Raw genomic sequence first — 23,459 nt, forward strand, 5'->3', positions numbered from 1 at the left:
TTTATCCATTTTGAATTTATTTTTGTGTATGGTGTAAGGAAGTGGTTCAAATTTTAGGATTGTTTGTTCTAGTTCTGTGAAAAACTCTGGTGTTATATTGATTGGGATTGAATTGAATGTATAGACTGTTTGGGGTAGTATAGACATTTAACAATATTTGTTCTTCCAATCCATGAATATGAAATGGATTTCCATTTCTTTGTGTCTTATCCAATTTCTTTCATAAGTGTTCTATAGTTTTCAGAGTATAGATCTTTTACCTCTTTGGGTAGGTTTATTCCTAGGTATCTTATTATTTTTGGTACAGTTGTAAATGGAATGAATTCCTTGATCTCTCTTTCTGCTGATTCATTATTGTTGTATAGAAATACAAGATTTCTGTACATTGATTTTATATCCTGTGATTTTACTGAATTAATGTATCAGTTCTAGCAATTTTTTTGGTGGAATATTTCAAGTTTTCTATATAGAACATCATGTCATCTGCAAATAGGAAACTATACTTCTTCCTTGCTGATTTGGATGCTTTTTATTTCTTTTTGCTGTCTGGTTGGTAATGTTAAGACTTCCAGTACTAAATAGTAATGGTGAGAGTGGACATCCCTGTCTTGTTCCTGACTTTAGGGGAAAAATTCTCAGTTGTTTTTTTTGGTTTTAATCAATCATTGAGGATGATATTAGCTATAAGTCCTTCATATATAGCTTTCATGATGTTGAGGTATGTTTTATCTGAGGGTTTTTATCAAGATGTGTTTTGCTTTTTAGATTCAACATATAAGTGGTATTTGTTTTTCTTTGCCTAACTTATTTCACTTAGTATAATACTCTCAATATCCATCTGTGTTGTACCAGTAGGGAAAAATTCATTCTTTTTGTGGCTAAATGGTATTATTATTGTGTGTATGTGAGTGTGTATGTATATATATATATATATATATATATATACACATACACACACATATACTTATATTCATATACTATATATACACATTTATATACATTATATATACACTATATATAAATACACATTTGTATATTTATTTATATATATATATATATATATATATATATATACACACAAACATATACACATTCATCCATCAATGGATACTTTGGTTGTTTCCATATCTTGGATATTATAAATAGTACTGCAATGAACATAGGAGTACATAAATCTTTTCAAATTAACATTTTCATTTTCTTTGGATAAGTATCCAGAATTGGAATTGCTGGATCATATTATAGTTCTCTTTTTGAAATTTTGAAATTTTTTTTAATGTTTAAATTCTGTTCTCTATTGGAGCTACACCTATTTCCATTCCCAAAAACAAGAGTTACCTTTTCTCCACATGCTCACAAATACCTGTTAATTTTTGCATTAGATGGTGGTCCACTTTCATTCTTTTGCATGTGGCTATCTAGTTTTCCCAAAACCATTTATTGAAGAGATTATCCTTTTCACATTGTAGATTCTTGCCTCCTTTGTAGTAAATTAATTGAACACATATCCATGGATTTATTTCTGGGCTTTCCATTCTGTTCCATTGGTCTATGTGTCTGTTTTTATGCCAATACCATTTTATTTTGATTACTATGGCTTTGCAGTATTGTTTGATATCAGGGAGCGTGATACCTCTGGCTTTGTTTTTCTTTCTCAAGATAGTTTTGGCTATTCAAGGTCTTTTGTAGTTCCATACAAGTTTTAGAGTTATTTGTTCTAGTTATGTGAAAAATGTCATTAGAACTTTGACAGAGATTGCATTAAATCTGCAGATTATTTTGGGTAGTATAGGCATTTTAACAATACTGATTCTTCCAATTCATGAACACAGATTATCTTTTCATTTATTTGGCTACTACAGACCTATGTATTGGTCTTTCACCTCCTTGGTTAAATTTATTTCTAGGTATTTTATTCTTTATCATTTATAAATGGAATTGTTTACTTTATTTCATTTTCCAATAGTTATTAGTGTAAAGAGAAGCAACAGATTTCTGTATAGTGATTTTGTATCATGCAACTTTACTGAATTCATTTATAAGTTCTAACAGTTTTTTAAGAGCCTTTAGAGTTTTCAATATATAATATCATGTCATCTGCAAATAGTGACAGTTTTACTTCTTCCTTTCCAATCCAGATGCCTTTTATTTCTTTTTCTTGCATAATCCCTCTGGCAAGGACTTCCAATACTATGTTGAATAAAAGTGGCAAAAGTGGCATCCTTGTCTTATTCCTTATCTTGGAGGAAAGACTTCCAGCTTGTCATCATTAAGTATGATGCAGCAGTGGGCTTGTTGTAAATGGCTTCTAATATGTTGAGGGGTATTCCTTTTATACCCACTTTATGGAGAGTTTTTATCAAAAATGGATATTGAATTTTGTCAAATGCTTTTTCTGCATCTATTGAAATGATATGATTTTTATATTTTATTGTGTTAACTTGGTGTATCACGTTAATTGATTTGCAGATGTTGAATCGCCCTGCATCCCTGGAATAAATCCCACTTAATCCTTTCCGTGTATTGTTGAATTTGGTTTGCTAATATTTTGTTGAGGATATATTTTTAAGATTTTATTTATTATTTGAGAGAGGGAAAAAAAAAGCATGGGGGAGGGGCAGAGGGAGAAACAGACCCCCCTACCCCTGCCCACCTCTATCAGGGAGCCAGATGTGGGATTCAATCTGGGGACTCTGGAATCATCCTGAGCCGAAGACAGACACTTAACAGAGGAGCCATCCAGGCACCCTTGTTGAGAATTTTTGTATCTATATTCATCGAGGATCTTGGCCTGTAAGTTTTGTGTGTGTGTGATGTCTATGTCTGGTCTTGGTATCAAGCCAATTCTGGCCGTATAAAATTTGTTTGGAAGCTTTCCCTTCTTCTCAGTTTTTGAAAGAGTTTGAGAAGGCTAGATATTAAAGCTTCTTTTAATGTTTGGTAGAATTCACCGGTGAGGCTATCTAGTCTTGGACTTTTGTTTGTTGTGAGATTTTTGATTACTGATTCAAACTCATTATCAGTAACTGGTCTTTACTGTCTTTGAAGATTGTAAATCTCTAGAAACTTATCCATTTCTTCTAGGTTCTCCAATTTATTGGCTTATAATTGTTAATAGTAGTCTTTTATGACCTTGTGTATTTCTGTGACATTATCTCTCACTACTATTCTTTCATTTCTGATTTTATTTATTTGATTTCTCTGTTTTGTTTTGTTTTTTTTCTTGGTCAGTATAATTAAAAGTTGGTCAACTTTGTTTATCTTCGGAAGAACCAGCTCTTTGGGGTTTTTTTTGTTTTTTGTTTTTGTTTTTTTTTTTTGATTGATTGTTTTTTGGAGGTTTTTTTTTTAGGATTTATTTATTTGTTTATTTATTTATTTATAGGAAACTCAAAGTGAGAGGTAGAGACATAGGCAGAGGGAGAAGCAGGCTCCCCACAGGAAGCCTGATGCAGGACTTGATCCCAGGATCCTGGGATCAAGACCTGAGCCACCCAGGTGCCCAAAACCAGCTCTTAGTTTTATTGATCTTCTCTATTATCTTTGTAGTCTATATTTCATTTATATCTGCTCTAATGTTTATAATTTTCATTTTTTCTACGAACTTTAGGCTTTGTTTTTCTCTTTTTAGTTCCAATAGGTTAAATTTAAGTTATTTATTTGAGAATTCTTTTGTTCTTGATGTAGGCTTATATTGCTATGAATTCCCCTTTCAGAACAACTTTTGCTGCATCCAATAGATTCTGGTATGTCATATTTCCTTCTTCTTTGATTTTTTTCTATGAACCCATAGGTTTTCAGTAATATGTTGCTTATTTCCATGTATTTGTAGTTTTCCAGTTTTCTTCTTGTTATTAATTTCTAGTTTCATATCATTGTGGTCAGAAAATATGCTTTTTTTAAAAGATTTTATTTATTTATTCATGAGAGACACACAGAGAAAGGTGGAGACACAGGCAGAGGGAGAAGCAGGCTCCATGCAGGGAGCCTGATGTGGGACTCGATCCCGGGTCTCCAGGATCAGGCCCTGGGCTGAAGGCAGCGCTCAACCACTGAGACACCCGGGCTGCCCGTGACCTTCATTTTTAATCTTTTTTTTCTTTCTGTTGTTCTGTCTAGATAAATTTATTGGTTTATATTCCAGCTTGCTGATCCATACTTCTACTTTACTCAGTCCATTGCTGAACCTGTCTATGGTACTTTTCAGTTCAGTTATTGTATTTTCATCTCTATGACCTCTGCTTGCTACTTTTTATATTTCCATTTGTTGAAATTCTCACTGTGTTCATCTATTCTCCTGAGTTTAGTGAACATCTTTATGACTATTGCTTTGAATTCTTTACCAGGTAGATTTCTTATCTCCATATTATTAAGATCTTTTTCTGATGTTTTGTCTTGTTCTTTCATTTGCTACATATTTCTGTTTTCTCATTTTGCTAGAATCATGTTTGCTTCTATATATTAGGCAAAACAGTTACCTCTCTTAGTCTTGAAAGAGTGGTCTTGTGTGGGTGATAATCCTCATTTCACCTTGTCCAAGCTTTTGGTTGCCTCTCAGACCTTTGTGATTGTCTAAATTGCCTGATTTATTCTTAACATGCCCCCATTGTCGAGGAAGTATCAAGACCTGTCAGTGATCCAAAAGGAAGATTCTTATTTAGCACCTAGATTCAGAATGATTGGAAGCCAGATCCTCAGACAGCAGCATTTAAAGTATGTAAATATATTTAGTCCTGTGGTCCACAATCATAATCCCTGCTGGCCTCTAGATAACAGAAGATCTGAAGGTATCCCCTGGAGAACAGTTGCAAAAATTGGAGCTCTTTTCTAATAAGTGTCATCAAGCTGTCCTGAGGTCAAAGAAGGCACAAAGCTGGTGTCTCCTGGCTCATTTTCTGGGAGCACCTCCCTAGCTTTTAGATATGTGGGAAACCTGAAGCCTGCTCCTCAGGCTTAAGCTCCAGGCTTATCTTTTTTGTAGGAAAACTTGGGTTGTGTTTCAGTCTGATGTTTCTGCAGTGCCCCGAGAGGGGTACCTTGCCAAGAGCTGTCTTTCTAATTTCTTTAGCCCTGTAGAGCTCCAGAATGCCCGCCTTCTTGGCCACCAGAGCCAAGCAATCAAGAGGTGTCCCCTTGTGGATTGTGTACTCTCACTGGCTTTACCAAGGCAGCTGGAGCATGTTCACCTGCTTCAAAAGGCCATCAGGAAAATGTCTTTTCTGTACATGCCCATGGGCTTTAGCAATTCAGTGGGAGAATGCCTTATGTGTCTGTGTGTGTGTGCCAGCTTTAGGCTGGAAATAGAAGAATGCTATGACTGCTTGCATTTGTCCCAGCCAGGGGCCCAGGAAATTTGGCAACCACCCAGGCTCACAGACTTAGCTAGGGAGTAGAAGAATCCCATGACCATTTGTACTTTCCAACCAAGCCAGGGAGCAGAGAAGTACTGCAACCACCCATGCTCAATGGTCTCAGTAAGTGCCACCGCTGCTCACCTTTGCCCATCCCAACAAGGGAGTGGAAAGTTCTGTGTCTAAGCTTGCTCACTTGTGTTAGCAAACTATGTGAAGAATGCAACAATGGCATCCACCAGTGACTCTATCTCCAGGGAATATCTCCAACTGTCCACCATCTCTTTAGTCAATGCTCCCAAATCAGTGAATGAATCTCCTTCACATATAATCCAGGTACTTTTCAAAGTGCTGTTTTTTTCTGGATTTGGGGGTAAGACGACACATGAATCTTCCAAAAGGAGAATCTCAGTTTCCTATAGCACTTTGGGACCCCTGGCCATCAACCCCATTGATTTTCCAATGACAATCTGGCACCTTGTCTTTTTTGTGCAGATACCTGGGGCCAGGATCCTGATGTGGTGTACTAACCTTTCACTCTACCACAAGAGGTACCTGTTGGTGAAATTCCTCTCTATTGTGTATTGTTGCATGGGGTTGGGATTTTTTTGTGAGACTATGTCTCTGTCTCTCCTATCTATCACAATGGGGCCCTTTTAGCCTTTGTTGTGTAGGGCAGTTCATCTAATTTTCAGATCTTTTTTAGAGGGAAATGGTTTTGTAGCTGTAGGGTTTGTCGGTGAGTTCAGGATCCTCTTCCACAAGCAAATTGGTCCCACTGCTGGGCACTTTTAATATCTCCATTTAAAATGTGGAAGAACTGAGTTAGAGTCAAACTTTTATCCTTGGGTTATACAGGATCTAGAGGCCTCCTCTGTAATCACCTATGCATGTTTTCGGCATGTTGGTTTATCTTAATAGGCAGAGACTCTTTGTAGCAAAAGATTATTATTTGGCTGCTGTATATTAGATTCAGTTTTGAACCTATATCTAACAACATTATGTTGTATAACTTGGTGACTTACTACACATCTGAAGTTAGCCTGTAATCTCTTTACCATTTTGATATCAAAATAAAAGAAATCATGTTCATATAAAATATTGGAAAGCTTTGGAAATAAGGATTTCAGTTATACAAAGAGTTCACAGGTGTTTTTAACATCTAAGTTAAAGAAAACAAAACTAGATTGACCTCTAGTAAGATAAAACAAAATAAGGCTCTAGGTTTCAAATAATTTTATAATGGTTGAAGAACACTTTCTAATTTTATCAAGTATGAATTTCTAAAAGGAATCCGAATGAAAAAAATAATCAGGAACCATATTCAAAATTCTGCTTAGTTCAATCAAAACAAAATTCACTATGGAAAACATTGTGCTTTTTCTATACTTCTAACAAATACTATTATTAATTAATTGATCATCAGATCTACAGTTAGTAAAATACAAAAATAATCAACATACAAATTCTCCAGCCTGAAAGAGAATTAATTTTCATATATATTCCAGTCTCATAAATTCTGTAAGCTTCTTGTGCCCTAAAGAGTTTTCAATTAAGTCCAAAATAACTAAAAATTTTCCTTAGTTATAACAGAGCTCTATGAGCCAAAAGTTCTCTCGAATCACACAGATTCCTTAGTTGTATCAATATAAATTCTATTCAGTAGTTTTGGAAGGCATTGGTATATTCATATTTTTAAAAAAACTCTCCAGCTTTTATCTTATGCAACAATCTAGCATCAAAAAGGGTAGCTGTATCCAGAAACTCCTGAGATAGAACATTTCATTACCTGATTGTACTGATGAACTAGATGTTATATTTATTGTGCAAATAAATCTAACATGAGCAGTTTGCAGATAGCATCTTATGGCAGATTAGTTTACGGAAAAAGGTGTGATAAAGCAAATCTTATTTTAATGTGATAAATATTGGGATTATTGTTACATTCCAATTTTCCATCCAGTATTAGCCAAATTGACCAAAAACACCACACTGACTCAACTACAAAGTAGTTATCTTTATGATGTAAAAAATATATATATTTTCTGCCTTACTTTAGTTATTTTACTAGTAACCAACATAGCATAATAGACATTGATAAAAACATAAATGAATCAAGGTAACATATAAAAAGATAAAATTTGACAGGCTTTAAATAACTAAACAGAGAATTTTGGAAATAAATATAAATATTAAAGCTTCAGTTCAGCTTTAGAGAGAAAATGGATATGACTGAACTTGTGTTTTAGGAAAGCACTCAAAAGGAAATTGTAGAGGATGGACTTAAGAGGAAAGAGATTAGTAACAAAAAAAAACCTAACTAATGGTGATGAGAGTCAAAAGTCAAATATGGTGATGAGAGAAGCAAAGAATAGTAATAACTAGCACTTAAATAATGCTTACTGTGGGAGTGCCTGGATGTCTCAGTCAGGTGAGTGTCTAACTCTTGATCTCAGCTGAGGTCTTGATCTGAGGGTCATGAGTTCAAGCCCCCCTTTAGGCTCTACATTGGGCATGGAGCCAAATAAATAAATAAATAAATAAATAAATAATACTTTGTAGTAGAGAATGTTTTAAGCATTTTATGCATATTAACTCATTTAATCTTCACTATAACCTTGTGAAGTAGTGTTGTCAACTGGCTTTTTCTGGATAATAATCGAAGACATAGTACTTTCAAATAACAATCATTTAAATAAATAAATAAATAACAATCATTTATTTAGCACATAAGTATCTAAGCTAGCTGTTCTCATCTTGGGTAGCGCCACACATAGACTTTAGTCAATTGCCAGATTGGTTGAGAACTGACTGATCTAGGATGGCCTCTGTCAGGAAGGTTTGTCTCTGTCCTACATGCTGTATCTTTCCCCAAAAGACTGGCTCAGTCTTTTTTACTTAATAAATGAGCATATTTTCAGACAACAGTATTATTAAGTGCCTCTTAAGACCTAGTACGCACTGTGTCTTCTTCAATCTATTGACCAAAGCAAGTGACAGTCCAGTCTTGAATTTGAAGATGGGAAAATCAACCTCATCTCTTGCTGAGAAGAGCTGCAAAATTATTTTGCAAAAGGAAGGGTAGATAGAGGAGGAAAAAGTTGTTGCAATGTATGTAGTTTACTTTAGGTAGGTATATCATTATCATACCTATTTTGCAGCTAGGGAAATGAAGCACACAGTTATTAAGTAATTTACCTTAAATCATTCACTAAACAGTGAAGTTTCACTCTCTGTTGTCAGAGGAACTTACCTATATGTCTCTAACTTTATTTAAGATTTTTATTTATTTATTTATTTTACAGAGAGAAAGAGAGAGCCAGAAAGTACAAACTGGAAGAATGGTAGAAGAAAAGAGAAAAGCAGGTTCCCTGCCAAGTGGGGAGTCTGATGTGGGGCTGGATCCCAGGACTGTGGAATCATGACCTGAGCTGAAGGCAGATACTTAACTGACTGGGCCACCCAGGTGCCCCTGTCTCTAACTTTTTAAAACAAAGGGTGGATGAAGCAGCCGGAGTGGCTCTGTGGTTTAGTGCTGCCTTCAGCCCAGGGCCTGATCCTGGAGACCTGAGATCGAGTCCAACGTCGGGCTCCCTGCATGGAGCCTGGTTCTCCTTCTGCCTGTGTCTCTGCCCCTCTCTCCATGTGTCTCTCACGAATAAATAAATAAAATATTTTTTTAAAAAAGGTGGATGGCTAGAGAAGTATTAGGAAGAGAAATCAATATGATTGATTTAATGATTAATTAGATTGAGAGCAGAAAGTCAGAAAGGGAATGAGAAGATCCAAATTTGTAAAAGTGGTAATAATATTATGTTAAGAGATGATAGCATTTATTGATGATCCTATCTAAAAATTAAGTAATATAGAAGCTTGATTAAGTCCTAGACAGGGATAGGAATAGGCCCAATAAAAATGTTGATTTACACATTAAAGACTGAGCTGTCCTCAAGTTACGCAGGTGGACACATCTGTTGGGCTGCTAGAGATAGAGTGTTTCACTCAAAAGGAAGAGATCTGGATAAAAATATAGATTTGGAGTCTATATAGTTGGTCTGGTAAATTGAAAGCCTGTGACTAGATGAGAAGACTTAGAAGGATTTTTAAAAGAAGGCCATGGACACAGTTCCAGAGAGGCACAGAGGTAGTGCAGAGAAAAAGATTTCTGAGACACTTTTAGATGATAAAACCAAAAAACAGCAATATCAAAGACAATAAGGTAACAATAAGGTATGTCCACTAATGGAAGATAAGGCAATTTATCTGCAACTGAAAACAACTGGAAAATCTAGATAAAATATTTTAAAAACTAAAGAATCATACCCTTAAATAAATTGGAGAACCAACATGATAGTAAAGGATCTAAAATAAGGAGAGAGGTCCAGGATGGTATGCATAGAATTTAGGGTTACTATATATCCTGGGAGAGTTTGACAATTACAAAGAAAGCTTCTGAAAGTTTGGGCTGTGCTTTTGAAGCCTCACAGGTCTACGAGAACTAAAGTTGAGTCCAGAGTCTACCAAGGGAAATGGCTTCAGTGAATCCTTTACACTTCAGTCTAGGACCTTACAAAGCTGCCCCATAGGTATCAGAGGAAACCAAAAATTGGCCATTCTTTCCAGAGCACTGCAGTTTCTCTTTGAATCATCTATCTCTTAAATTAGATTAAGGAAATATATTAACAGTGTATCACCCTTAGTATCACCAGGCATTCTCCAGTGCATAAGCTCCTGGCAAAAACACATGCAAATTTAGATCCTTTTTGTGATATGATTACATTGTGCTGGTCTCCACGTTATATCTACAAAATATTTAAATATGAGATCCTCCAGATAATCAAAAATAACCAGTCATACTAGAAGACAACGCAACATGAGCAAAAGCAAAGCAGCAATAAAAAAGAAAAAGCAAACAATAGAGAAAGACCTACGGGGGTTTCAGAAATTGGCATTCATTGATAGACATTTTAAAATAACTCCAGGGATCCCTGGGTGGTGCAGTGGGGATCCCTGGGTGGCGCAGTGGTTTGGCGCCTGCCTTTGGCCTGGGGCGCGGTCCTGGATACCCGGGATCGAATCCCACGTCAGGCTCCCGGTGCATGGAGCCTGCTTCTCCCTCTGCCTGTGTCTCTGCCTCTCTCTCTCTCACTGTGTGCCTATCATAGATAAATAAAAGTTAAAAAAAAAAAGACTTTATAAAATAACTCCAAATGCTATCCAAGGAGATAAAAAGCAAAATAGAAACTGATGGAAGAACTGGAAAATATTAAATCATCCAGATAGAAATTCTAGAACTCAAAAAGTCAATAAACAAAATTAGGAATTTAATAGGTGGCTTTGCCAACAGATTAACACAATTAAAGAGACAATTAATATAGCCTGAAAGAAATATCTGGAAAATAATAGCCAGAATAAGAGCATAAAATGTGTAATATAAAGAGAGTATAGAGGGAACCATGGTAAGGACTACATGTAATGTTTGGGAATACCAGAGAAAGGAAAGTTGCTTCAAAGTACAGGCACTTCAAAACGATAACATCCAAGTGACCCAATAGACACTGTTAACGTGTTTAACTTTACTAATATTCAGGAAAATGCAAATTAGAAATACAATGAGATAACTACTACCTACAAAAATGGCTAAATCTTTAAAAGACCAGAATTCTTTTGTGGCAAGGATGTGATGTAAGAATAATTCATATACACTTCTAGCTGTGAAGGAAAAGAGGAAGCATTGATAAATAAGACCTAGGAATTGGAAAGAAGGAAATACCCCAGTGGAAGTTTGCCTGTAAACTACTAGGGGTGAAATCTACTTTTCTTTTGAGAGTAAGAAATGATGGATAGAGATATAGATTGTTTGGGAGCCAAAATTTTGAGGAAGTTCTGAGTGTATTCTATGTACTTTGTAAGGCCATTGATTAAGGGGAGAACACAAAGGTGAGTTAGAGAGTTTGCAAATATTGCAGAAAATTTTAGCAAGGCTGTCATGTGGAAGTTGGAGGTGACAAGGCGTATGTACAAAGGTAACTGAGAATACTGAGAACTAGGCTTATAATGAAAACAACGTAATTGGGGTGATTCCAGTCTTAGTGTTTTAGTGATTTCTATGGTCTCAGCCATGTAGAAACCATCTTGGTTTATGAAGTCTGTCATAAATATCATTCCAATGGTCTCTGAAGTCAATTTCTTCTTTCAGTGAGAAGTATTTCTACACTGTACTCACTATAAAATAAGAGCATTACAGATCCATTCAGACACAATTGTACGTAGTTATACAGAAAAACATGCCAAGAAAGTGAAGACAAAGCATTTACATTGAATCTGGATTAGTGTGGTGACCTTGACCATGGAATGGGGTTTAATCCACATACTTGCCTAGAAACCGTGGGCATTTAAATTATTGTAGGCACTCTAGCATCCATGTCCCTTAAGCCATCTCAAGCAAAATGGTACAGTCCCTTAAATGTTACCAAACTTCCAGCAACAGAGATTTAGCCAACTTCCTTTGTGGACCATTCTAGTTTCTCCCAATTCTCATGGCCTGGGCATACTTTCTTATACGTTTCATGGTCTATTTAACTTTCCCTGAAGTCTGGAAAACCTCAAAAGCCTGTTGACAGCAAAGATTTTTAAAAGTCTTTCCTAAGACAGCCAAAACTATAGCTCATAGGCAGCATAGGAACGATTTTTACAAGCAGGCCAGTGATATAGGTTTCCCTCCCACTCAATTACATTCCCTCATTTCAGTTCAGCTTTGCATATGAGTTTTACAAAGCTGAGTTTGACGAGATGAAATGTTGTTAGGAACTAAAAGGCAGGATCATGGAAACACCTCACCAGAGATATATTTAATTAAAATGACTCACCATAACAGCAAAAGAATAGGCAATTTTGTAGGTTGTCCCTCAAACTTTCTCTTTACCTTACCACCAAACCTCGTATGGTGTAGTTAAAAAAAAAAAAAAAAAAAAAAAAAAAGTCCCAACAAAGGGTAGATAGAGTCTGGAAAGGAATACATGTTAGCTTGGTACTCTTTCACATTTTGTTATCCCTCTAAACACCAGAACAGGCAGGACCAAGTTTGCAAACCCAAGAGACACTTTCAATAGCAACCTTATCTTGTTGGAAAGTTTGCTCTGAGGTCACATGGGGCGAGCCAGAGCCCAGCTGACAGTGTGTCAAAAGGCCTCAAGCTAGCAAAAGAAAGCACTGCGAGTGCACAAAGGTCGAGCATCTTTGGAAGTGGGTAAATTGGAACAATATGATAGGCCTTGTCTAAAAACATATCCCATTTTCTAACTGCTAAAGCAGTCTGTGATCTGGATTCTCAGCAGCAGAGGAAATGAAAATGAATAAAATTAAGTTAATGTCAGAAGTGCTGGACTTGTGTTGTTGCTGCTCGGGGTGGTATTAAAAATGAAAATAACAGAAACACACGCCTAAATATATAGACAGCAGTACCTTCAAAAACCTGAAAACTTTGGGCAAGCCCAAACAGCATGCACCTACCGTTCAATTCGTTCAATTCAATTCGGGGAGGGGGGGGGGCGGGATCAGGACAGCATTGGATTTCACAGATAGCACCACAGACAGCTATTAAGCTCTAATTCGGTGTCACGTTTCTGCCCAGTGCTGGCTGACTACTAGCCCAATTTGCTGGCTTCACTCTCTCTGTGTTTCTTCATTGTTTCAAACCAGGCAGAGACTTATCTTAATAATGGGTCAATCCTCAGCCAAATGTGTTCAATTGAAGGCCACCATGGGAGAATGGCAGGATATTGTCTTTCCAACAGCAAGCGAATTGCAGGCAGCTTAAGGCAATATCCATTTCACTATAATGCTGGTTTATGTTACAGCCCTTTTCAAACTTCTAATTGCTCTGTATTGCTGACATTTATAGACATGCCCTATTTTAAATGAAAACACAACACTGAGGTCAGGAGGAGGTTCTGGGACAGCAGAGACCCCAGGTGAAGCCAAAGGGGGAAATTACTTTAAAACTTCTAAATGCCAAACATGTTTGAGAAAAGAAGGAAAAAAAATAAAGTCTTGGGGCAGAAAAAACATTAATCATGGCCCCATGGTATAAATTAATAATAACTATATTTAATTCTCCTATGTAAACATTCTATGGTTGGATTATATAATTTTTAAATGAAAGCAAATATTATTCATTGGGCCTGGTAAGTCTGGTAAGTCTCAGTTTATATGAAATAACTTTGAATATGATTTTTTTCTCCCAATTTCACTTTGATTTGTTAAAAGCAAATACACCAAGCTAACCAGGTTTGTCAGCTGCTTTTGGCAATCATGATATGTTATGAGTCTTTCAGATTATTCTAAAAGTCACAATGAATAAAATAATATATCACATTTATGTAGGACTTTTCACCTAGTATCTCATATGGTTTTATAAACAATAAATCATTCATTCCCAGATTGCAACCAAGGAGCCTCAAATAAAGTTCTAATAAGTAATTTCTCCCAGGTAGTTCTAGGAGAAGAAAGTCATATAAAGACTACAATCATTTTCATTTGTTTATTCCGCACTCACTGAGTTATTGTCACTGATCCATATCCTGAACAAATATTTATGTCATGTCCATGTGCATTTAACACTGAGTAGATTTCAGGCTCTATAAAGAACTATTAAAGAGCTTACACTCTAGTTGGGTTCTGGTTTGTAAATCAATTGTTGAAGATCCTACTCTGAATTGCCAGAAAAAAATTCTTTTCAACATTATGCTTACTTAACTCCCTATGACTATCTTATGAGGATTAAGAAATTATATAGGAATACTCAACAGTAGTGTTTTCTTTATGTATATTATATATATTCACAGACAAAATAAAAACCACCATTTAAAATGTAAAAATCTCTATTAATTCCACTATGCAGAGAGAAATATCATTAACAATTTGGCACACAGACTTCTTGTCTGTTTTCAATTTTTCTGTGTGTGTGTAAAATATATCCACTCTTTACAAAAGTAAGATCATGATACACATGCTGATTTATAACTAACTTTTTCTCAGTTATTAATATATTATGAATATTTTCCCATGTGATTAAATTTGAGGTTTTGGGATGATGAAGTCAAACATAATGACCACATGATTTTTGTTATTAATTCTACTTCAAATTGCGAAAAGACATTAAACTACAAATCGAATTCACATGAAGAAACAAAAACACAAGTAAACTACATAGGTAAATATAAGAGATAGTATAAATGTATCTTTTGTTTATAACCCCTTTTTCCCCATGGTTTTAAAAACAACTGAAAAATGGAATAATTATAAACCTAAGTTGATAAATATACAATGTTTAAATACATGACTATATAGCATTAAAAAGTGGAGAAACAGCTATACAGGAGCAAAGTTTTTAAATTACTATCAAAATTAAATTGGTATTAATCTGAACTAGATTATAATAAATTAAAATTTATGGTAACATCTAAGGCAAATCCTAGACTGATATATACTACCAAAACTGATTAAGAAATAGAAAATCTGAATAGACCTATAACAAATAAGGAGAATGAATCAGTAACCAAAAAACTTCTCACAAAAAAAAAAAAAAAAATCATAGACAGATGGTTTCATTGGTGAATTCTGCCAAATATTTAGTTAGAGACTCAACACCAATCTTGCACAAAATCCTCCTAAAAGTAGAAGAGGAGGAAATACTGGCTAACTCATTCTACAAAGCCATAAAAATCAAAGATAACACAAGGACAAAAAAACTTTATGTTTTTAAAAGATTGTATTTATTTATTCACAAGAGACAGAGAAAGAGAGAGAGGCAGAGACATAGGTGGAGGGAGGAGAAGCAGGCTCCATGCAGGGAGCCTGATGTGGGACTGGATCCTGGGACTCCAGGGTCACGCCCTGAGCCGAAGGCAAACGCCCAACCGCTGAGCCACCCAGGGATCCCAAGGAAAGAAAACTTTAGATTAATATTCCTTATGACTATAGGTACAACAAAAACACTAGCAAACTAACCCAGCAACAACTAAAAAGGATTATGTCATATGACCATGTTGAATTTATCCTAGGAATACAAGGTTGGTTCATATATTAAAAATTAATGTGATAGGCCATATAAATAGAATAAATGTAGAAAATGCATAATCATTTCAATAGATGCATAAAAGCATTTGACAAAACCTAACACTCTTTCATAGTAAAAACACTCAATAAGCTACAAATAGAAGGGAACTTCCTCACCCTGATAAAAGGCATCCATCAAAAAACGATAGCCAAACTCATTCTTAGTGGCAAAAGACTGAAATATTTACCCCAATATCAAGAACAAGACAAGAATACCCACTCTCCCCACTTTCATTCAACATTGTATAAGATGTTCTAGCCAGGACAATTAGGAAAAAAAACAAATAAAATCATCTATATTGGAAAAAGGAAGTAAAACTATCTCTATTTGTTAATGATATAATCTTATATATTAAAAGCTCTAAAGGATTTCAGATATACAAACAAAAAAGGTTTTAAGTAATAGAATTCAACATGGTTTATTACAGGATATAAGATCATACACATAATATATTTCTATACACATCAATGAATATCCCAAAAATGAAATTAAAAAAAACAATTTCACTTAAAATAGCATCAAAAAGAATAAAACACTTAGGAATAAATAAAATAGAAGGAATTAAAACTTTATACACTGAAAACTACAGAATGCTATTAAAAGAAATTTAAAAAGATATTAAATAAATAGAGACATCTTGTGTTCTTAGATTAACAGACTTAATATTGCTAAGACTACAATGTCCCCCAAATAATTCTTCAGATTCATAGAAATCCTTTTACCAAATTCTAATTGCTTTTCTTCAAAAATGGACAAGCTGATTATAAAATTCATATAGACATGCAAGGGACCCAGAATACCCAAAATAATCTTGGTAAAGAACAAAACTGAAGAACTCACAGTTCTTAATTTCAAATCTATTATAAAGCTACAGCAAACAAAAAAAAGTGTGACAATGATTGGCATAAGGCTAGACAACAGGAACAGAATTGAGGGTGCAGAAATAAACCCTGATGTCTATGGCTAACTGATTTGCCATGGGAATGTCAAAATTATTTAATGGGGGAAAAGAATAGTCTTTTCAACAAATGGTGCTGTAATAATGGCATGTCCCCATGCAAAGGAATAGATTTGGACCTGTATCTCCATCACATACAAAAATTAACTCAAGATCTAAGTATAAGAGCTAAAACTATAAAACTTCTATAATAAAATATAGATAAAAATCTCTGCAACCTTGGATTAGTAAATGGGTTCTGAGATATGACACCAAAAAATTTTAAAAATGCAAGCAACCAAACATAAGATAGATAAATTAGATTTAATCAAAATTAAAAACTCTTTGTATTAAAGAATATAATGAGGAAGTAAAAGCATAACCCACAAATTAGGAGGCTATGCTTGCAAATTACATATCCAAAAAGATTTAGTAATCAGAGTATATACCACCCAAAATATAAGTATTCCAGTCAAGAAATGGACATAAGACATGAATAGACATTTCTCCAAAGAAGACATACAAATGACTAACAGACATATGAAAAAATGTCATTATTCATTATCAGGGAAATACAAATCAAAACCATAATGAGATACCACCTCACACCAGTCAGAATGACTGAAATTAACAAGTCCGGAAACAACAGATGTTGGTGAGGATGTGGAGAAAGAGGAACCCTTTTACACTACTGGTGGGAATGCAAGCTAGTGCAGCTACTCTGGAAAATAGTATAGAGGTTCCTCAAAAAAAGTTCAAAATAGAACTACCCTACAACCCAGCAATTGCACTACTGGGTATACATGGAAAGGACACAAAAATAGTGACTTAAAAGAACACATGCACCCCAATGTCTATAGCAGTAATGACCACAATAGCCAAACTATGGAAAGAGCCCAGATGTCCATCAACTGATGAATAAAGAAGTGGAACAATGAAATATTAGTCAGCCATCAAAAAGAATGAAACCTTGTTATTTGCAATGATGTGGGTATAACTAAAGGACATAATGCTAAGCAAAATAAGTCAGTCCAAGAAAGACAAACACCATATGATTTCACTCATGTGGAATTTAAGAAACAAAAGAAATATGAACACAGGGGAAGGGGAGGAAAAATAAAATAAGATAAAATTAGAGAGGGAGGCAAACCATAAAAGAATCTTAACTATAGGAAATAAACTGAAGGTTGCTGGACGGGAAGTGAAGAGGAAGATGGGTGATTGAGTGATGGGGATTAAGGAGGGCACTTGATGTAATGAGCACTGCGTGTTATATGCAACTGATGAATCACTAAATTCTACTCGTGAAGCCAATACTACACTATATATTAACTAACTTGAATTTAAATAAAATCTAAAAAAAAAAAGAGAAATGCAATACTGATATACGCCACAATATGGATGAACTTTAAAAATAGTATTTGTTAATTGAAAGAAACCAGACACAACAGGACACATACTACATAATTAAATTTATATAAAGTGTTCAAAATAGTCAAATCCATTTGGGTCAGAGAGTAGATTAGTGATTGTCAGGGCCTGGGGTAAGAGAGGATGGGCAGTGACTGCTAACAGGTACAGGGTTTCTTTTTAGAGAGATGAAAATATTCTGGGATTATATGGTGGTGATGGTTGTACAACTCTGTAAATATTCTAAAAGACAACGAATTGTACACTTTAAAGCAATGAATTTGATGGTATATGAATTAAATCTCAAATTTTAAAAATTGGGCCTGGAAGATTTTAGCAAACATGTTAGAAGTACATGGCTAATTGAAATGAGAAAGTAATGAAGTGGGGAAATGCTGGAAATAACAGAAAAACAGAAGAAAATGCATGAAATAATATATTTTATAAAGAGATCACAGATAATAATGAGGTAACACAATCAAGTCAACAGAAAAATGAGGCCCACTCACTTTTCAGTGCATTTCATCTACTTAAAGAATGTACCTAATAGGGTATCTATTTGTGTATGTCTGAACATTAGCAAAACATAAGGCAGGAATAGCCATCTTTTTTTGAAATCCAGATAATCCTAGAAATATAATCCATTGACTTTGATTTTACTTCTGATTGTGCTTAGGATTTTTCTCTATATAAGTAATAAAGTGATAACTTGGGAATATCAAAGAATCAGTTGTTTAATCAATAAATTAACTATCGAGTATGTATTAGCAAAATGATACAGGCACAACATTCTAAATAGTTTTACAATTTGCTCCTCAATCTAGTCTAAAATCTCCGATCAGGGCAAGGAACTCCCTTATATCTAAGTAACTTCACCACAGGACGCAAAATAATTTCCCTATTTTGAGAACTTAAGGCCACCTGTGTCCATAGTTATTATACATTAGGCACATTTTACATTCATAGACATCCTCCATCCTTCCATCCTTCCATCCTCTTTGTCTCTCCCCTTAAAATGTGTTTACGTTCTTGAATGGTGAGTATATATACATTTCCATTAGATTTGAGATTCTCTGTTGCCAGAAATATACATCATTCATTTCTGTTTCTGTTGTACTTGAAATAACCTACAGTAAAGTTTAATATACAGCAGTTTCTTAGTACACTTTAAATGTAAGGAGAAGAAGGGCAGGAGCGAGGAGAGGGAAGGACAAGGAGAAGGAGTGGAGGGAAAGGAAAGACAGGAGGAAGGAAAGGAAGCTCAGTTGACTCACAGAGTGAGTAGCATATTGGGGTCCCTACTCTCTGGAGCACTTAGAGTAGCCGTTCTCAAACCTATCAGACCCAATGCCCCTTTAAGAAATATTTAATAATGTCCCCCTTTTTATCCTGAAACGTAATTCATGGATAATATTATTTATTTAAATGTGTGTTCAGGAAAACATAATATGAAATCTTATTTTTAACATAATAACAAAGAATATAGAGTTCAAAATACAAATGCTCAGATGCGACTAAAGACAAAATGAGACCATCAGATACTTCACTTATGTGTAACAAATAAGCTTGCATTTAAAAGAACTAGGACGATCAAAAGTCATTCTGTAAAAAAAAAAAAACAAAAAAAAATGAAATGTTAATGGTATTGGTGAAGTTAGAATAGATTTAAGAAAAGTATTAACAAACTAGACTTTTCATTTATGATGAAAGAAAGAAGAAAACATTAAATAGGTAAGAACAAATTATACCTTGTCAAAATAGAAGAAAAAAGTAAGTACAATATACTTTTGTCAACTTACTGCTGGTAAAATGTTTGCTTGGTTTTGTTAGTTTCACTATTTGCTTCATTATTTAAAAAAATGTTGCCACAGGACATTGATGAATTTTCAAATGTGAGAAAAATGATAAAACTCAATTTCAAATATTCCACTAAATGTTTTCATTTTTTCCTTGTATTTCTCATTTTTAAAAAATCCTCTAAGTAAATGTGTGCATGTGTATATGTGTGTGTTTATTAGAATTCCCATGACTGTGAGAGAAACAAAAAAAGACTAATAAAGGGTATGTGGTATAGGTAACTTAAATACCAAAGTGGCACTGTTAACTGATGATGTGACTTTCCAAAACGATTTTTTAAATCTTATTTCAATTAAAATCTTATAATTACTGGAAAATTCAGTGTATATAAAAAACTCCAAATGTTTATATTCATATATTAAATGATTGCACTGAGGCTCACATATTTACAAATTGTTTTTTCACTTATGTGTTTGTTTGATAGAATATTCAAAAGTCAGACAGGATAGAAGCCAATTCTCTATAGTGTGGGATTGCCCCACTCAATGCATAACATCAAGCATCCGTCTCCTGCCAAATAAATGTAAATAGCAATAAATATAAAGATGTGGTTTGTATTTGCTTGTCTGCTTCTTAAGGAGATCAATGAAATATGACTCTGGAGACATAGTTTCTACCATGAATTGATTTGGAACATATTAATATTACTGATGTCTCAGATTAAAATTAAAACCTTATTAAGTTAAAGAAAAAACCTTATTAAGTTAAAAGGACTTAAATGCAGATTTTTAAAATTAATAATTTGCTGTTATTAAGGAGTAGCTAAAGAAGGATAGTTGCCTACCAATATTGATTTAATTATTTTTTTTTTTTGTAATCAGTTCTGGCATCGGCAGTTTATAAATCTTTCTATTGACAACTTTTAAAAACAATGGAAATCCCAAAAGGCTGCATTTCTCCTTGAATCAAATTATCCAGGGTAAAAAATAGACTAAGGTAAAATTTCTTCCTGCAGCTATTGCCCTTGTTTTCAAAATTATTTGAAAGGGAAATAAAATCCATAGCATACAATTATGATTTCCCAGTGTACTTTGAAATATTGGAGGAGATTGAAGCCCACAATATGCAAATTTACCCTATTTTGGAAAAGACAATATTATTAGTTCTGTTCTTAATATTGACAGGGAAGTCTCAATCCTTTTTCTGTCAGCATCTTAATAGAAAAATCTGTCAAAAATAAATGTACAAAATAACTTCTTGTTTTCTAGCAAGATCTGCCATTTAAATCAACATCAAGAAACCGTAGAAGGATAATCTCGTATTGATTTATATTCAAACCGTGACATAATAAAGGAGCAAGGATGTGAAGGGAATCTGAATCAGTATAAAATATAATTTAGTGCAGAGATGGAGCCTAGAGCAAATGGCTCCAACAACTTTTTGAAGTAATGTAAATATTTCAAATTGCTATTGTAGTGATGCTTATGTCACTATACACATTTGGAAAAACCACAGGACTGCATATCTAAAAAGGATGAGTTTTATTGTGTACAATTATAACTTTTAAAAAATGATTTGGAGAGAGATGTAGCTGCTAGTGTTTGCTCAATGACTCAATGCTATGAGGGTCAGTATTATGGTTTATTTTTCAAATATTATTTTTTAAGATTTTTTCATTCATCCATGAGAGACACAGGCAGAAGCAGAGACACAGGCAGTGGGAGAAGCGGGCTCCCTGCAAGGAGCCCAATGTGGGACTCGATCCCAGGACCCCGGTTTCATGCCCTGAGCAGAAGGCAGATGCTCAACCACTGAGCCACCCAGGCATCCCAAAATATTATTTTTCAATAAAAGTTTTGTACAACTTCTGAAACACAGCTAAAGCACTGCTTCTAGAGAAATATATAGCCCCAAGTGTGTCCATTTTAGAAGAATACTGAAAATTAATAAGCCAACAATTTCTCTCAGGAGATTAGAAAAATAGCAGCAAAACAAATGCAAAAATAATAGAAGGAAATAATAAAGGAGAAATCAGTCAAAAAAATCAGCAAAGTCAAAATCTGGTTTCTTTGAAAACATTAAAACTGATAAACTTCCACTGAGATTAATTAAAAAATAAAAGAAACAAATAACTATTATCAGATTTTCCAGATATAATGAATAAGTTTAAGGCAACAATTTTGAAAATTTATATGAAATGGACAAATTCCTAGGTAATACAGCCTATAAAAACTGACAGAAGAAGAAATAGAAAAGCTGAAAAGGCCTAAAGCAATCGTTAATAATTGTTAGTAAATCATCAGTGAAGTATTTGAATCTTTAAATGAAAACCTTCCCACAGAGAGAACTCCGGGCTCATACAGGCAAAATTATACCAAGAAAAATGAATTCTTGTGGAGATTAACTAAAGTTGGAATACCAGCTCCATCAGTTAGGAAAGGCAGTTCATAACTAAGTTATTGACAACAAACAACCTCAGAAATCTCATAGAAGATCATTTTATATATACCATATATGTATGTACATAAAATATTTATTCCTATGTATACATGCTATGTTTACTGCATAGAGATAATATAAACGTATATTATACTATAATATAATAAAATACAAACCACATAAATATCAATATAATATATAATATTCTCAATATTATATATGCCATTCAAGTACTATACAAATAGTATTATATTGTGGTATAAATTCTTCTTAGTCTTAACAGTCATAAACTAAAGAAATACAGGTGGGTTTAAAACTGTTAAGATAATCGAGATGTACAAGGATATTCAGCAAAAACTCCTTGTGTGAAATAAAATAACCTAGAACTATAATAATTAGATCGAATATTTTATGGTATTCACATACAGTGCATTAAAGAACAGAGTCTAAATTTTTCCAGTCTTTTGAACTTTGTAGGATTTTGTTTAAAGCCTAATATATATATCATATTTACAAATGTTTCATGCATGTTTATCATATTTAGAAGAATGACCACACTGGAGGGCATGAAAGTGGCATTCCCAACATTATCTCAAAAGGGCCCAGGAATACAGTTTGCAAATGTAGGGGAGTCAACCTCCAAAGAGGCAACCTTCAACTAATACGAGACAGGAGATGGGATAGAGGGAGAACTAAAAGCCAGCTGACCCTTTCTTCCATCACAAGGCGTGGTTTCCTATAAGGATTTTCTGGAGAAGTCTCACGCACCAAGCAACCAGGTACCTCTTTATATTCACAAAACAGGAGGCAGCTCAGTGACGTAGTACCTTAGCCTCATTCTTTCTTATCTCAGGTCCATATTCTTTCATGTTGTTGACCTGGAATTTCACCTCCCAGTAAAATACTAGTTCTTTAGTCTCAGGCTTTTATACCTGGGAATCCCAACACAGGCAAAAGAAATCAATGAAATTGAGTTTAGACAAATAAGGTAGTATACTAGTTGATAAGATTTGCGGAACATCTCTGATGGGAACAGAGATTGAGTTGGACTTAGAAGGGAATGGGCATAATTTCTATTGTTTGAAAATAGAAAGTTGATATGAAGGAAATAGAAAACAATTTCAATTAGAAGAAATAGCATTACCAGAACAGTAGGAGGCGATATTACAGATATTACAGAGACAAAGTGTAGAATTCATTTCAAGGGGGTGGTTCCAGGTAGTAAATATTGGGTCATTCAAATCTGATGTTTTGTAGACAAAAACACTTTTGACTGGAGAAGAAAAGCCTGTAAGTTACAGAGAACATAATTAATCATCATTAGCCAGCACAAGTCACCTGGTCAAGCCTAACTTCAATCATGCAGGGAAATATAATCTTTTTCCAATGAGGAAAAAAATACTGA

The 23,459-nt window shown here is 34.4% G+C and overlaps 1 long non-coding RNA gene across 26 annotated transcripts in view; it reads right to left on the minus strand.

Moving 5' to 3' along the window:
- Nucleotides 1-23,459, minus strand: part of LOC140637110 (uncharacterized) — a 182,394-nt gene that overhangs the window by 28,204 nt on the left and 130,731 nt on the right. For 6 of the 26 annotated variants that reach the window (XR_012034369.1, XR_012034395.1, XR_012034359.1 and 3 more), the window contains one exon: nucleotides 20,522-23,342. The exons of 2 other annotated variants lie outside the window; for them this stretch is intronic. This is a non-coding gene — a long non-coding RNA (uncharacterized lncRNA). Of the gene's footprint in view, nucleotides 1-20,517; nucleotides 23,343-23,459 lie in introns of those variants that run through there. 18 more of the 26 variants (XR_012034372.1, XR_012034374.1, XR_012034348.1 and 15 more) reach the window with 8 other exon arrangements.

This window comes from Canis lupus, chromosome 1, assembly GCF_048164855.1.
Source record: "Canis lupus baileyi chromosome 1, mCanLup2.hap1, whole genome shotgun sequence".
NCBI lineage: Eukaryota > Metazoa > Chordata > Mammalia > Carnivora > Canidae > Canis > Canis lupus.